The sequence below is a fragment of the Engraulis encrasicolus genome, chromosome 6, assembly GCF_034702125.1.
Source record: "Engraulis encrasicolus isolate BLACKSEA-1 chromosome 6, IST_EnEncr_1.0, whole genome shotgun sequence".
In the NCBI taxonomy this organism is placed as follows: Eukaryota; Metazoa; Chordata; class Actinopteri; order Clupeiformes; family Engraulidae; genus Engraulis; species Engraulis encrasicolus.
The window spans coordinates 6,343,946-6,360,973 of NC_085862.1; positions in this window are offsets into that span (position 1 = coordinate 6,343,946).

Consider the following 17,028-nt stretch of genomic DNA (forward strand, 5'->3'; position numbering starts at 1 on the left):
TGAGTCACTAGTAGGGCACAGCCTGGCCAGTACATCCACACAACACCACAGGAAAAAGCACCACACTTGTACTGCAAATGGTACAGTATGTCCAGTGATGGGCAGGATGAACTTGGGATCTACTGTATAATCTAGTACCGCAAAAAGTCATCGACTGTACAACAATGCATTGTCTTGAACATGTGAACATGCTTACCCTGAGAGCGATTTTCCCCACTGTGAAGAATAGCATGGCAATCCTTCCCCAGTTGATAATTTTGTCATCAAACACTCGCTCCATCAAGTTTTGGTAGAAGTTTGGAAGATCTCGATTCTCTTGGATGCACTTCACCACCCCATCCACTGTGCTATAAAATTAATTACAGGGTTAGCGTTGAAACAGCCATAGTTCCAACTGCAATACAATAGAAGTTGACAGCAGAGGCAGATAAAGTGGGTTGAGAATATAAAATTCCTGCCATGTTTTGCTTCTATCTGGGATCTCATAAATGGGATGATAAACCTATTAACTCCTCAACCTGGCTGCCAATTACCTTTTTTCATTCTGAGATCAAACAACACTGAAAAAGGGAATATTGCTAGTCGTTAAATTTGCTAAACTGTCATATACTGCACATCTCTTACCCAATTTTGTCATGTTTGCTAAATGAGGGTGAATATATATTGCAAGATTACAGTAACTAGGCAGATATAATTAAATTATGTTATGTACGTAGAACAAACTCAACGCAATCAGGTAATTGCTTCTAACTACCCAGCATGCCATGCTCCAGGCCAGGGGCAGTGATAGAGCTGGGTCACCCGGGCAATTGCATTAATCAGTCCCTCCAGTTTTTCGCGATTCAGCGATCGCGTGGATTCATGCAAATTCAATGATATTCCGCATAATTTCACGATGCCACGTAATTCCTGTAAAGCCACATTTTCCCCGCAAATTTTCCCCTTTGTCCCCGGCTGCTTTGCAGAATACCGGACATTTAGACTATCTAACGGACCTTTCCTCATATAGCCAAACACACACTCCCTAATTGGTCAAAGTGGCTAGTAAATTGGTGTTTTCTACCAGCAAAACTTAAATTTCACTAGCATTGGGCCAGTTGGCTGGTGTTAAAGAGCCAGCTGCTTGTATGCACGGGGAGCAAACGCGCGCTCTCTTTCACATACCCGAGAGCTCAAAGGAAATGAAAGAAAAAGAAAAAAAACAGCCAGCCAACGTGCTGCGCGCATAGGCATATCTAGCCAAGTTATCGACTGAAAACATTGTGTTTTATCAGCAAACCCGAAGAGGATTTCCCCACTCAAATTGGGTAACGATGTGATGACTGTAATGGTTGTGTAGCAACGGTAACCACGCTACTGAAATTTGAACTGTATTGCGTTGTGTCCCTGCGCTCTAAAGGGAATTGACACGTTCCGTACGACGCTCTATATATATGTGGGCGTGTGAGATACATCCACCACTAGCCATTTTGGCCGGTGATGAAAAAAGTGATAAAGCCCTGCATGCACTTTTACTGGGACTTCTCATGAGCATATCGTTCTCTGAAATGTTTAATTTGACCCTCGACTGTAGCCTAGCCAACATGGAGATCCACCACCATTTTTCAGCAGAGGTAAAAGTGCAAGTGATTCAATGCTGCGATGCTGCCATCGCATTGGGTCCCAGGCTTGACTTGGCAACTGGGCATGAAACGGTTTTGCAAGCGCAATGCCCTTTGTGTTTACTGATAAAATACAAAAAAAACCCTGAATTGTTCCTCGACATCAGCCAGCGTGAGTCAAGTGATAGGGAAGCAACTTGATTGGGGAGAACGCCGTGGGGGACGAGAGCGCAAGCAACACTATTGCGTGCGTGCTGTTTATGACACGTTCATTTACATAGGCTATTCATAACTATTTTCGTCTTTGTTCAGTTTCATATCACTGGTGTTTTGTGTAGCATTCAGTATTTAAAATGAGCTGATATTATTTACTGAATAATTTTAGTCATTTTTTGTCTGACATTTTGGCCGGTCACATTATATTTTGCCGGTCATTCATGATGCAAAACGGCCAATGTCCGGCCACAGCCGGCTAATGTGAACCCTGATCCGAAGTACCTACACGAAAGTGGAGGCAAGCTTTTTTGCACTACATGCAACAAAGTTATTGACCATCGGAGAAAGTCTACGGTGCAGCCTGCTTAGACTGATTGTGGTTTTCAGTTACCAAAAAAAACCCAGAAAGGGGCGCAAAATCTTTGCAAAAAATGAGAAAATGCCGCCACAAAATCAGACATTTTGACCGCAAAAATCACAAAATCCCAGTGCAAAATCCTGGAGGGACTGATTAATGTGATGATAGCACACAGTGCATTCCTCATTGGTGCTAGCTGAACAAGGAATTCAAGATGGCTATCCTTGTGAGCGAAAAGCTATCAAGCACAAAACAATTTTTAATGAAATAATTTAAAAATTGCATGATGCAATACAGCAAGACCAACACATTGCAGAAGACTTTTGATAGTTTAGGCAGGGAGTTGTTTTACCAAAGTTTTTCTTTCTGAAGAAAATGATGATATGATAAATTAAACATTTCAAGAACTTGTAACACTTGCTGGCAACAAGCAGCCTCATCAAAATAGTGATGATTATGTCTATACCACCGGATGCAACTCATACTTTCTTTGAATCCATTTAAATTTCCAGTGTTTAAAGTTGTGTGATGTTACATGAAAAAGGCCCTGTGCTTAGAATCAGTTGATTTAAGCCAATAGGACATTACCAGTGTTATAAATTAGCTGTTACCAATGAATGGCAATATTCAAGTCGTAATGTATTGTGAAATGCCCTGCATACTGTCATAGTGGTGTAGTACTATGGTAGTCAAGTTTTTTCAGTCAATATTACAGTGTTCCACTGGTGGAACAGCACACATTTAAAGTGCACTGTGTAATATTTTTAGAAGCTTATTTTCAGAATTTATGCTGCCCATTCACCAATGTTACCTTTATCATGAATACTTACCACAACCTTCAAATTCCAAGTATTCATTATGACTGCGAAAATGGCACATTTCATACATGAAAACGGTGATCTTCTCTATGGTCCGCCATTTTGAATTTCCAGAAATAGACGACATTTTTAGCTGAAAAACTCACTGTGTTTTGGTCATACTAATAGTTTATTACTTTGTAAATACTCGTGAAAAGATCAAATTTGGCAATAGACAGCACAGTTTGAATGAAGAGCATAGTTGCAGTACCTACTCTGGCTACCATCCTACACAGTGCACCTTTAAGGGGCTACTGAGCTGGTTGTAAGGAATATGTGGCAGTACTCTTACGCTTCCTCTATGAACCCAGCGTGTTCTCCTCTGGTTATGAGAAGCAGGTGATGATGTAAAAATAATACTTACTCAGCTATCCGCTGTCCGTATTTTTCTTGTACCGAGTCACCAGTCTCCTTAATCAGCTCAGCCATCTGGTCGATCACTTTGGCCTCTCTGCTGCCTCGTGCGGGTTTTGTGTTGGGCAGCAACGACACGACATCTGCAACCCTCCCCTTTAGGTTGTTCGCCACAACTCTGACAAAGTAAGAAAGTAGTGGGAAAAGTGGGAGAGACACAAAATCATGACACAGTAGGGTTTATCAGGACAGGCCACATGTCCATGCAAGCCATTTAGAGACATATACAGTATACTAACAAGACCATTGTTTTATGTTAGAGCACACAGAAGTAGTTAAAGTCAATTTAGTGGAATTTGTGTTTATTTCCTTCTTTCTTCCCTGTTTCCTTTCTTTTTTGTATTTGTTAATTTTGTGAAGCACATTGAGTTGCACCTGTGTATGAAATATGCTATACAAATAAACTTGCCTTGCCTTGCGTGTGTGTGTGCGTGCGTGCGTGCGTGCGTGCGTGTGTGTGTGTGTACGCGTGTATACTGCACCAATCTACCTTTGTGAGACCACTGCCATTGGAGCACACCAACAATGTAGGGCCCTCGCTCCATGTGGGGCCCAAATCCTGGACCCCACGTGTTTTCACCCCTTTTGCTGTTGTAGTTTGTTGTTACTGGTTAAAGTAGAAGTGTAAAAACATTTCCTCTTACTTTAAGTGCGGGGTTACTTTTCTAAAGATAGCGTTTTGTTTCCTTGGAAACGGACGCGGTTTATGTGTAACTCACAATGATACAGTTACACACAATGATACAGTAACTCATATGGTGGACAGGTCAACACTGTGTTTTCCCCTTCCAAAATGCCTCAATTTTGTGCCGTTTTTGGATGTTCCAATCGGTCTAACCGAGAGAAGGGAAAGGGTTACTACCGAGTACCTAAGGTAATCGCCCATAGAGGCGAAAAATTGAGAAAACTGTCAGAACAACGACGTAAAAAGTGGATAGCTAATCTACGTTTACAGACGAAGGGAGCTGAAGCTGCGTATGCTCGTGTCTGCGGCGACCACTTTGTTAAAGGTATGTGTAAAAAAAATCTAACAGCTTTGTAGTAGTGCAGTGGAGTAGGCCTATTATGTTGTTAAATGTCAATACCAATGCCAACAGTAATGTAATATTAATACGGCCTACGTTTGGACTTTGCCTTGAAGGCCGCCCCAGCCCGTTGTTAGCCACTGAGTCAATGGACTGGGCTCCGACGGTCAACCTGGGTTACGAGTCCGGAGGCACAGAGCTAAAGTCATGGTCATCTGTGAGACGAGACGAGAAAATGAAGCAAAAGGAAGATCTACAAAGCCGGTTGGAATGTGCAGGAACTATGTTGGATCTTCAACAGATAAGCCTACGTGAGGCATCAACTTCAGACTGGGGCCACACAGACGAATCGGACGAGCAAGATGGTTACCACCGGTCTGATGGGACAACAAAGGATGCAGGTAGTGAAGCTTTGTGCTGTACTTACATTATGTCGTAAAATAGCGTGAATGTACTTCCTCAATGGTGTAAAATACTGCCATTGTGAGGCAGAGGTGGTCGCCAAAATATTCACTTTACGAAATCAGGCTTAATGTCCCTTACATGCTTGCAGTGTTAGTTACCTGTAGCAAAGAGGGCCATGTTGTGACCAAAATAGAAATAAATACTGCTCCCGTGTTGCTTTTTAAAAATTTTCTCACTAGCCTACATGTTGTGTCCAAAACATAACTTGTGTTTGGAAGTAGGGTGCGCACATCCACAAGTAGTTGTCCAGGTGCCAGACAAAAGGTAGTAGGCCTAGATAGTGTGATGAAGCGGTCTGCATACTGTGTATTAACTCCAAAAATATTTTATTTCATTTTAGCATTGCCTGAGGAAGATTCCTCTGTTGGATCGAAACGTTGCCATATGTTAAAATGAAATAAAGTATTTTTGGAATTAATACAGTGTGCAGCCCGCTTCATCACACTACCCACAACATAACTTGTGACATTATTCACAATGGTTGAGTATTTATTGTCACATTATGCTGTATTGTACGCTATGCAGATGCTGGATGCCAGACGGATTTGACCATGGATGACCTAGACAAGATGGAGGAGGTACTCAGGGAAAACATAGTGGAGTTGGGGAATCCTCGTACCAAGGCACTGGACAGCAAATTCACCCAGCAGTCCTTTGAAAACAATGAAGAGAAGACTAGGTTCTACACAGGGTTCCCCAATTTCTTGGTGTTGATGCAGATTTTCCGGCTGTGTGAACCTGACATCATCTGCGGCCCCTTGTCTGTCTTGTCCAAATTTGAACAGTTTATGCTAGTTTTGCTCAGGCTGAGACTTAACTTGCCATTGAAGGATTTAGCTTTCAGGTTCAACATCTCCTTGTCCACAGCTTCAATAGTTTGGCATAAACTAATAGAGATTCTTCATGACAATCTAGAATTTCAACTTGAATGGCCTGAGCGACATGACACTGTGCCTATGGTGTTCAGGGAAGCCTTTGGGTGTAAAGTGTCTGTAATACTGGACTGTTTTGAGGTGTTCATTGAGAGGCCATCCAATCTACTTGCTCAAGCACAGACATGGTCCAATTACAAGCATCACCAGACTGTTAAATTTCTAATTGGAGTTGCACCGCAAGGCTATGTAACACTCATATCTGTTGCCTGGGGAGGCAGGGTCAGCGATAAAGAACTGACTATACAAAGTGGCGTTTTGAATAACCTCTTACCTGGTGACATTGTCCTTGCAGACCGAGGGTTCAACATTGGAAACTGAATAATACAAATGCAAAACATGTAATGGTAAGTCTCTTAGAAAATTATTAAATAAAGGCCTATCTATTTACAGAACATAGCACATTTTCAGGGAGGGCATCAAAACTATGCATGAACACATGTATAACTATGTGCTTAACAAACAAATGAAAATATAAAAATATACACAATTATTTTTAAAAAATGAAGCTGAACAGGGACGTCAGCACAGCAGACCTGAGCGCCCCACACGTTTTAACAAGCTTATTTTTCTGTCCATTGATGAAAAATAAGCTTTTTGAAATGTGTGGGGCTATCAGTTGTGCTGTGTTGAAGGGAGATGGATAGACAGCCGACATTGCTGTTGGACAACTGCTAGAATTACGTCTTTGGTCAGCACATAATTCTACATGTGTTCATGCAGTTTTGATGCCCTCTACGAAAATACAAACTGAAAATCTAAGACAATGATGCTGCATAAAAAATGAGAAGGTGAGTCCACACTTTTGGCCTGTGCTGTATATAACAGTCAAGTGATTTATTCTTCCATTTTTTGCCATTATGGTCACTCATACTGCATAGCCCTTGCCAATACCATTCTGAAAACTACTGATGACCCTGTAAATACCTTGTAGCTGCCGTGGTGAACGTATGTGCCTCAGGTTAGCATATGGCCTTGACTAAAGTCCTTCTCAGGGTTGGTGTGGAGTACACATTTCAGGTTGGAGGCAGTTATGCGCCCAGCTCTCTGCCTAAACCAGGTCTTGCTGCTACTCTGACCTCGAGTGGCTCTCTCTATTGCCTCGACCTGGGCGGTGGTGAGTTCGTCCAGCTCGAAGGCCTGGCAAAGCTGCTCAAGTTCTTTGGGTTGAAGCTGTAGGGTCAGTGGTATTCTATACTCCAGAACGCTTTTAGGAAGCTCAGTGGATCTGGGTATAAATGCCTTATGAAAAGGGTCCCTGGCCATCAAAGCTGCACTCTTGGGAAAGTTTTCGCTCAACTCCTGAAAGTAGCTCAAGTACTTCTCTGACTCTGTCTCCACTCGTGAACGACGTGTTCTCTAGAAGTGTGTGCAAAAAAAATAAAATCATCATGACAATGCATTGCTATTTATACTGCATCAATTCATGACAATGTATTGCAAAGTATCATGATCAGTGCTTGAAGTGGGGAAAAAGTAAAAGCTCACACAAACAAAGTACTGACATCAGTCAAAATGAAAACTTTCACAGACAACACAATACTAATACCTATCCCAAGTGTTCTCTGCAGGGCCGGTTCTGGCTTATTTGGTGCCCTAGGCGAGTTTAATTTCTGCCCCCCACCCCCCCCCCCCCCAACCTTTGAAAGAAAAGAAAACATCTTTCTTATACCTCACAGAACACAAGACTAATATCCTTAGTAAGCTTAACTAAATAGCATCAAGAACAATAACCGTTTTTCATCAAATGGATTTGTGGTTCTTTTTGACAGGCGACCAACACATCAGATTGAGTCGCATGAAAGTAGCTTCACTGTGTGGTGTGTTGGATGTGATGGTGGTGGGGCCCCCAACCCCAGATGAGAGGGAGGTTATCAATGTGTTTGAATTGTAATGTGAAATTGAAATGCCAGGAGAGTGATACAGTAGCCTACATTTGCATGTAAAATGCATGTGTAGACAATAAGCCTACCAAGGAGGTCTGCATTGATCTACACTATCTACAGCATCACAAAGCATGGCAGCATAACAATTTTAATAAGCTACACATTTGTGCTGTCTTCCAAACCAATTTCATTTCTGGACTGGAAATAGTGGTGCATTTGTGAGTAGGAGAATGAGAAGGGGGCTATCTATGTGTTTGGAGGGACAGGGTGAGAGAAAGGGAGAAGAGCTGTCACGCTATTGAATTTCATAATATACAAAATATAGTAAATAGCCTCACTTGTCTGCTGTGCATGGTTCTGTTACATGATTAATGTAGGCTATGTCATTCTGGTCTGGAAATTAATGTTTTTTTAAGCTTACAACAAGCAGGTAATTCATGTGGATGGAAGGAGATATGGCAGCTAAAATTGTTTTAAACATTGCACCAGTCTTACTTTACATTGCTTGTCAACCTAAGCAAGTATTATGATATCAGGTGGGTGTTAGTGAGTAGTGAGTAGGCTACTAACAGCTACTTTACTGGATTTCATTGCTTGGCATACTTGGCTAATGTTAGCATGCTAACTAGCGATTTCTCTGATCAAAAACAAAGCTCTTTTTCTCTCTAATTCCAAATAGTAACCTCATAACTATTAGGCTTTCCATAATCACAAACGGTTGCTGATTAAATCACATAGTTCCAAAACACCCTCTGAAACTCCTGCATCATGCAATGAGTGGTTTAATGAGAACATAATAATCTCCATCCAGCAGAGCAGCACTACTGTTTGCGCTTGCCCCCTCTGTCTCTCGAGTGAGTCTCCAAATTCAAAATAGACCGCACGCTGTCACTCGTCCCGCCCCCTTTCTCAGAACTGTCTGTTTATTGGTTCACAGACTTCCCAGAGACAGTTGGAAGAGATATTACTATTGGCTGAGCGGCGCTTTGCCGTGAGGAGCGCTTTCGCCACTCTTTGTTGATTGCGACTTCATAAAAAAACTTCATATCGCAAAATTACGCATAGGAGAGCGCCATTTCGGCGCCCCTTCTTCACATGGCGCTCTAGGCGACCGCCTAGCCGGCCTATGCTAAAAACCGGCCCTGGTTCTCTGTACCTTTGTACGAGCTGCTGCAGCTTCACTGAAACTGTCCCGGTTTTGTCTTTTGGCCTGTGAAGAGCGGAAGTCGATGCAAGCCACCGGGGCAGGGGGAATCTGAATAAAAAACAAACACTAAATTTCTGAGGTCCACAATACACTTAGAGACATAAATGCATACATACATACTGTACAATACAATGCATATGACACAGCACCTCTGTAATAGACATAGCTGTTGCAAACATGAACAAAAGTGATATACTATATGGCCATGAGCACATTACATCCTCATTTACTTTACTCCACATTGTATTCATTTTATATTTGAAAATGTATTCTCTGTCCGGCATAATTATTATTACTGTGGTCGTCACTTTACCTTTTTCACATGTGATGGCATCAGCCACTCACAGGGTTTTGAGGTGCATGCGAGTTCATCTGCACGCTTCACCATGTCCTCCACAGCGAACAGGACAGCCCCAACATGAGAACACGATTCTGACAGTCTGTGAAGGGAACACAATATTGCTTTAATAAGCAAGCTGAACAAATACAAATGAGCGAAAGCCTGTTGCAGGTAGGCCTAGTGCTGTGCATATCAGGCACACGACCTACTGTTATTAAATAACAATGTATTTATAACACACCTCGTCATCAGTTCAACAAGAGAAACTGTGATAGACAGAGATGGTATTTAAGAAGCAACAGTTTCTCTGTACATAACAGATACAATAATGATGTGCATGATCGGATTGGATGCTAATAAGGCAAAACATGCAGTTACTTACCCTGCCATACAGTCGCAGTGCCCAGCTAGGAAGTCACCATCTTTTGAGGCAATAACCCACATTTTCAGTGGGGTTTCGTGGGATCTCTGAGAGTGGTTGACCTAAATGAATCACATTTGCCACGTCGTCAAAATCTTCACGTTTCAGTAGAACTAGAATCCACTAAGTGCTTTAGTGCTAACAGGGCACATCTTGACAACTTGACAACAGAATCACTCTCTCCCCCCCTCTGCCTTGTGCTTTAGGCTAACAAAAACACAACGTCAGCATTTGGATGTTTTGGATCTCAACATTTTATGAAGACATATTCATTTTTATTTGACTCCGAACCTTCACAGCGCGGCATTGAACACGTTTAGTGCTGCTACTAAATGCCTGGCCTAGCACCATTGCTTTTTCCATTGGGATAGTGCTCCATCATAAACACCAAAGAAAACAAACGTACCCTGGCAAACAGCAAAACGAAGTTGTTGCTCAGGCGTTTTACACCCATCTTGCTGATCCAGCCATTGTGATAAAAATTATATGAGTCCAAACTTTTGTGGGCCTTCATTTGTTCCCTTGTGTAGTAAGATGTCTGGAGCACCAAGTAACTTGTAATGTCCACAGCTTCAATCTTGGGTAAATGTTGTCGATCTTGAGAAAATTCTGACATCTTCATCAAGTAGGGGTCTCTCCCTTCATATTTCCGTACAATCGCCAAGTATCTCTCCCTACATGCCGGGTCCAACCGCTTGCAGTAGTCGCTCATTTCCATGTTTACGCTGTCAAGGAGCTTCCTGTCCACCATATATGAGTTACTGTATCATTGTGAGTAACACATAAACCGCGTCCGCATCTTTAGAAAAAGTAACCCCGCACTTAAAGTAGGCTACCTTCGGATTGGTAGATGCTAGGAAAATACCGTTTTCAGGTATGGAAAGCTGAGGTTCTCAGCTTTTAAACAAGACCCATGGTGTGTCTTAAGGTCAAATTAAAAATATTCTGTCGAACATTAAAAAAATGTACTTTTGAATGGGTTTCAATGGCTCCAAGCCGGGGTTGTCCACCATTTCAAATTCGCGCGCTCCAGTGAAGGGGCATTCTGACGTAACTGCAACCCAAGAATTGCAGTACCCATAAACTCAAATATCCATTTCTGACTTTCTCAGTTGTGACACACCTGATGAAAGATTCATTTCAGTTTTTCTCCAGCCAGTTGTACTTAGAGATTCAAGTTTTTTTTCTCTTATTAATTTGGCAGATGCAACAGCTACAGCAACTTCTTGAGCACAGACCTACACAGACAGGATCACTTCCTTGTACTGATGATGAAATCATGACGTCATCTTAAAGCTACAGTGTGCCTTCCCACTAGTGTTCCACTGTGATTATACAGAGCATTCCATTTCATTCCATGTTTCTATTACAGTGTTGCATCCAGGGGTGAAAGTAGACCAGTGCGCACAGGTGCGTAGCACCGGTATAACATTTACGGCAGGTACTCAGTACAGGGTTAAACCCACAGCTGTGCTACGCTACAGTATGTAAGTACAAAACACATGCAACCACACAATGCCATTTGAAACAAATGTCCTGAAATAGTCTCCTGAAGTAGTCATGCAGCGATATAGATCTGTAGTGCACGTTTTATTTCTGGGAAATTAAGTTTTATTCAGAATTAAATGGAGTTAATTTGGAATTAAATGTCCCTTGTAAACGTAAGGATTGGCTCGTACAGCATGCTTCATGTGGATATGGCAAATCCAACAAATTCCCACCAAGTGAAAAAGACTCACTGTCATCACGACAGACAAGTGTTTTCTTTAGAAAGTGGGAGAACAAGCAAAGCAGAAAAAAGACAAAAAATGGTGAAGACAAGACAAAAGTCATGCTTTGGATTGAAAACAATATACTTTATTTTCCAGTGAAAAACTGCATAGCACAGACAGTACATAATTTAATTTCATTGGAGATGCTACATACGAATTTGCATCAAGAATAATGTGCATGAAGAGCAGGGTTTTGAACCAGTTCAAGGAACAAAAATGAAAAGCAGCAACCTTTTCTATTTCACATGGGCCCAAAACGAAACCAGAAACATTCTTTTTTGGTAACACTTTATAATAAGTACCCCTTTTAAAGCACAAGTTAAGCCTTAGTTAAGCCTTATTTTAACATTAGTTAACCCTTAGTGAATCACGAGTTAGTCATTATGTAAGTATTATTTCTCATTTCTTAATCATTAACTACTACCGTTAGTAAATGGTTTGTATGTGCTGATGTAACTGTTTGCTAAGCAAAGTTAAGCCTTAGTCAAGCCTTATTTTAAAGGGACACTGTGCAGGAAATGGTCAAAAAAGGTACTGCAACTATGCTGCTCATTGAAACTGGGCTGCCTATTGCCACATTTGATCTTTACCTGACAGTTTACTGAGTAATAAACAAATATTTTCTAGTACGGTCCAAGTACAGTCATTTTTGCAGCTAAAAATGGCTATTTTTGGAAATTCAAAATGGCGGACCATGGAGAAGATCCCCCTTTTCATGTATGAAAAGTGACATTTTTACAGTAATAATGAATACTTAGAATTTGATGCTGATGGTAAGTATTCATGAAAAAGGTAACATTAGTGAATGGGCAGCACGAATTCTGGAAATAAACAACTAAAAATCTCACACAGTGTCCCTTTAACATTAGTTAACCCTTAGTGAATCACAAGTTAGTCATTATGTATTTCTTGGTAATTATTACATACTGTTAATTAATTATTCGTTTATGGTGATTGATCTTTCTGCTAATCACTAGTAAACTATCATTAAAATGTCAGATAACCCTCCTTTATTTCTGGAAAAAAAACATTATCTCTTTGTTGTCTCCTACCACCTAACAATTAACAAGTACTATTAGGCATGTATGGTAATAAACTCTTGCAGCATCAGTGCAATCTTAATTAACCCTTTTGTAATGGTTAGTGTGTGATGACTGGTAACATGGCAAACAGTAAGTTGAGGCTCATGTGACTGCCCCTCATGGATGTTTCTGGACATTAACAAATGACTTGATAATAAGGTGTTGTAACTCCTTGATAATCCATAAGCAATGCTTAACAAGTCATATGTTAATGTGTTGTAAAGCCTTAACAGGTTTTCACTTTAGAACAGTTCCCCAGATATACTTAAGTAATGGGTTATAAATCTTTGATAATGCTTAAGCAATGCTTAACAAGTCATTTGTTAATGTGTTGTAAAGCCTTAACAGGTTTTCACTTTAGAACAGTTCCTCAGATATACTTAAGTAATGGTAAATAGACTATGTGTATGTGTATGCCTCACATTCACACAGTGGTGACCGTGGCTGCCACGCAGGGTACCACCCTGCCACCAGGAGAAACTTGGGGTTCAGTGTCTTGCTCAAGGACACAACGATGGAGACAGGCCGAGCGGGGCTCGAACCTGAAATCTTTGGGTTGCTGAACGGCTCCTCTACCATCTGAGCTACCCCCCCCCTCAAGCAATGAGTTGCAACTCCTTGATAATCCATAAGCAATGCTTAACAAGTCATTTGTTAATGTGTTGTAAAGCCTTAACAGGTTTTCACTTTAGAACAGTTCCCCAGATATACTTAAGTAATGGGTTATAAATCCCTGATAATGCTTAAGCAATGCTTAACAAGTCATTTGTTAATGTGTTGTAAAGCCTTAACAGGTTTTCACTTTAGAACAGTTCCCCAGATATGCTTAAGTAATGGTAAATAGACTATGTGTAAGTGTATGTCTCACATTCACACAGCGGTGACCGTGGCTGCCACGCAGGGTACCACCCTTCCACCAGGAGAAACTTGGGGTTAAGTGTCTTGCTCAAGACGATGGAGACAGGCCGAGCGGGGCTCGAACCTGAAAACTTTGGGTTGCTGAACGGCTCCTCCACCATCTGAGCTACCACCGCCTCAAGCAATGTGTTGTACCTCCTTGATAATCCATAAGCAGTGCTTAACAAGTCATTTGTTAATTTTTTGTAAAGCCTTAACAGGTTTTCACTTTAGAACAGTTCCCCAGATACCTAAGTAATGGGTTATAAATCCTCGATAATGCTTAAGCAATGCTTAACAAGTCATTTGTTAATGTCCAGAAACATCCACGAAGGGCAGTCACATGAGCCTCAACTTACTGTTTGCCATGTTACCAGTCATCACACACTAACCATCACAAAAGGATTAAATAAGATACTAAAGCAAGAGTTTACAAACCATTACCTTACATGGCTAATAGTACTTGTTAATGGTTAGGTGGTTGGAGACAACAAAGAGATAATGTTTTTTTTTTCAGAAATAAAGGAGGGTTATCTGACATTTTAATGATGGTTTACTAATGATTAGCAGAAAGTTCAATCACCATAAACGAATAATTAATTAACAGTATGTAATAATTACCAAGAAATACATAATGACTAACTTGTGATTCACTAAGGGTTAACTAATGTTAAAATAAGGCTTGACTAAGGCTTAACTTTGCTTAGCGAACAGTTATATCAGCACACACAAACCATTTACTAACGGTAGTAGTTAATGATTAAGAAATGAGAAATAATACTTACATAATGACTAACTCGTGATTCACTAAGGGTTAACTAATGTTAAAATAAGGCTTAACTAAGGCTTAACTTATGCTTAAAAAGGGGTACTTATTATAAAGTGTTACCAAACAACACATTTGAAATAATAACTGCTTTGAATTATTCTTGTCTTATTTAATAAAGGTTGTAATTGTATTAGACATACATTTGTTTTAAGCTGGTGAAACACAATCTCATAGCCATTTGTTAAACAGCTGACAGGGAACGTGAGTAACCTTTTTTGTTGTACCTGGCTCTGCAATGTTTATTTAATGGTGGAACACACAACCGGAAAAGTTTCGGAACGAACCAATTACAAAAAATGTTTTTTGGTTCAAATCGCTGTCTAAGGTAGATAGAGCGTCTCATACTGTGTACATCATCACCATTGTAATGGTTAACCAGTGGGGGGAGTTAAAACCATACTGTAACATTTCTGGAAACAAGTTTACTTACACCTCCCCTTTGAGTTGAACAATTTGGGCTTCATCTTTCTGCTGTTCTTCCAGCCATTCTTTCAGTCTGTCAGTGCAAATTTTACCTCCAGGCCAGCACATATTATTATATCTTATGGGTCCAGCTAGGAGCTAAAAATGGTACAGTATCACAAATTAATTGTTCCTAAAATATCTGTAAATGGCCCTGGACAAGCATTTCAAAGACTTTCAATATTGCAACCAAGATGCATCGTAGTTTGAGTCACCAAAGTAATGATGTGTGACATGACATCCCCAATGAACTCTTTTCATTCGCAACCCCTGCTAGTCTCCGAAAGGGGCATGACAACTCATAGACATGCAGATAAGAACCTTACAAGTTTCAAGTTTCAAATGTATTAGCCATATCAACAGTATAAAAATACAGTTGCTAGGAATGTACTTTGGTGAGCTCACACATTCAACAATACAACATTTTCCGGGAGAAATTCCTTATGAACCGTCTCCTCCTTATCAGTCATCTCTGAGAGTGTCACCTATTAGTATGATGACGTACAGTAATGTCATGATAATGACATAAACCATCAGAATGGATTAATGCAAAGGGGGTGAGGCAGAGTAAAACCTGATAAACCAGTTTGTCATACGCTTTATTTAGATTGTCTGACTTTGTACAAATTGAAATCCACAGTAGTGTGAGAGGCCCGTTCCGGGGTTAGGGTCCCTAGACATAAATAATGTAACTCTTTGGCTGCTTCAGAGTCACTCATTCAAATGAATGTCAAAGTACCACACTGGCTTTGGCTGGGGGCGGGGGGGGTTGAACAGGACTGGCCGCGCACTCCGATGCTGTCAGTGTGAAAGGCAGAGTAGAACACACTGGTCGAACTTAAGCAGAAAAAGACCTCATTCGTCTCGCTCCCGTTCCGTTCGGCCAGTGTGTCTGATGCCTAAGAGGGGCAAAACATATTTTGCAGCCAAAAAGATGGTCTGCAAATATGATTTTATGCTCATAGGGTAATTTCACATGAAATGAGACACTTTGGGACCCTATCGACACGGATTTTAATACAACGGACTGAGAATTTCAAATCGGAGGCTAGGACACCATTCATCCTTGATTATGTGAGTCAATTTAAGCCACAAATAGATGGTTATGATGTTGTTTGAAAGCTCCACAAATTACACAAAAATCCTGGAACACAACAGTCATCCGAATATGAATTATGAGATATTGAAATGTTAACAGTTGAATATCATTGGAAGGTGAAAAAGTGGATCGCACTCGGGTTCTTCTTTTCTTCTTTTTATTTTTTTTATTTACATAGCATCAGAAGTGTAGACAAACGTTTCGGCTGTTGCCTTCATCAGTGTCTCCTGAATATCAAAAAATCTATATTTTAAAATGGCCAATCACTTTTCTACACCTAGCCTATAATGTCATGAGCAGTACCTGAAATGATGGTGTTTGGTTCTTGTGGCATTCCAGAAATAATGAGACTTAAAGGTGGAAATGAGTTGTAATAAAGTAGTAATAGAGTTGTGTTAAAGAAGAGTACCCCACCTGATAGTCCACCAAAATGCTAATGCTAATGCTAATTTGGGCAGAGTGTCAGGTGGGGTAACGCATGTCAGGTGGGGTAATGCATGTCAGGTGGGGTAATCTCCTCTAACAATACTCTGTTACTACAACATTACTATGTTACTACAACTATGTACAACATTACTGTGTTACTACAACCCATAATCAAACCTATTGTAGCCAAGTGGACCTTAGGGGATGACCCAAAGTAATAATTATCAAGTTGGAATACCTGCAATTACACGACTACGGAATTCCGCCCCTAGAAATATACATGGATTTAAGGCAAACGCAAGTTCTGACAGACTGGGACAGAGACGTGGATTTCTTGTGCAAAAATAACATTCTTTTTCTTTATTGATACAAAACACCTTCAACATCCAGACCGCCAACATAAAATAAAAGACAGACCAGAGTGGTGGCCTAGGCCTACTAGACATGCCTAAATTGTGCCAGGGCCAGGCTAACAGGGCGGGGTGCCAGTTAAGGATAGAGCTAGATGTGTTGTCACCTCTTGTGCTCAGAGACAAATGGCCTATGTTGAAGCACACGGCACACACGGCACACACACACACACACACACAGGTGTACTAGCTAAGCAAGTGGTTCAATCAGTTTGGCTACCCACGCTAAGCAAGTGATTCTATCAGTATGGCTACCCACTACACACAACTAGGCTACTAATAATTCACACTAGGGCTCTCTACTACTGGGGCCTGCCCTGCGAGCATGA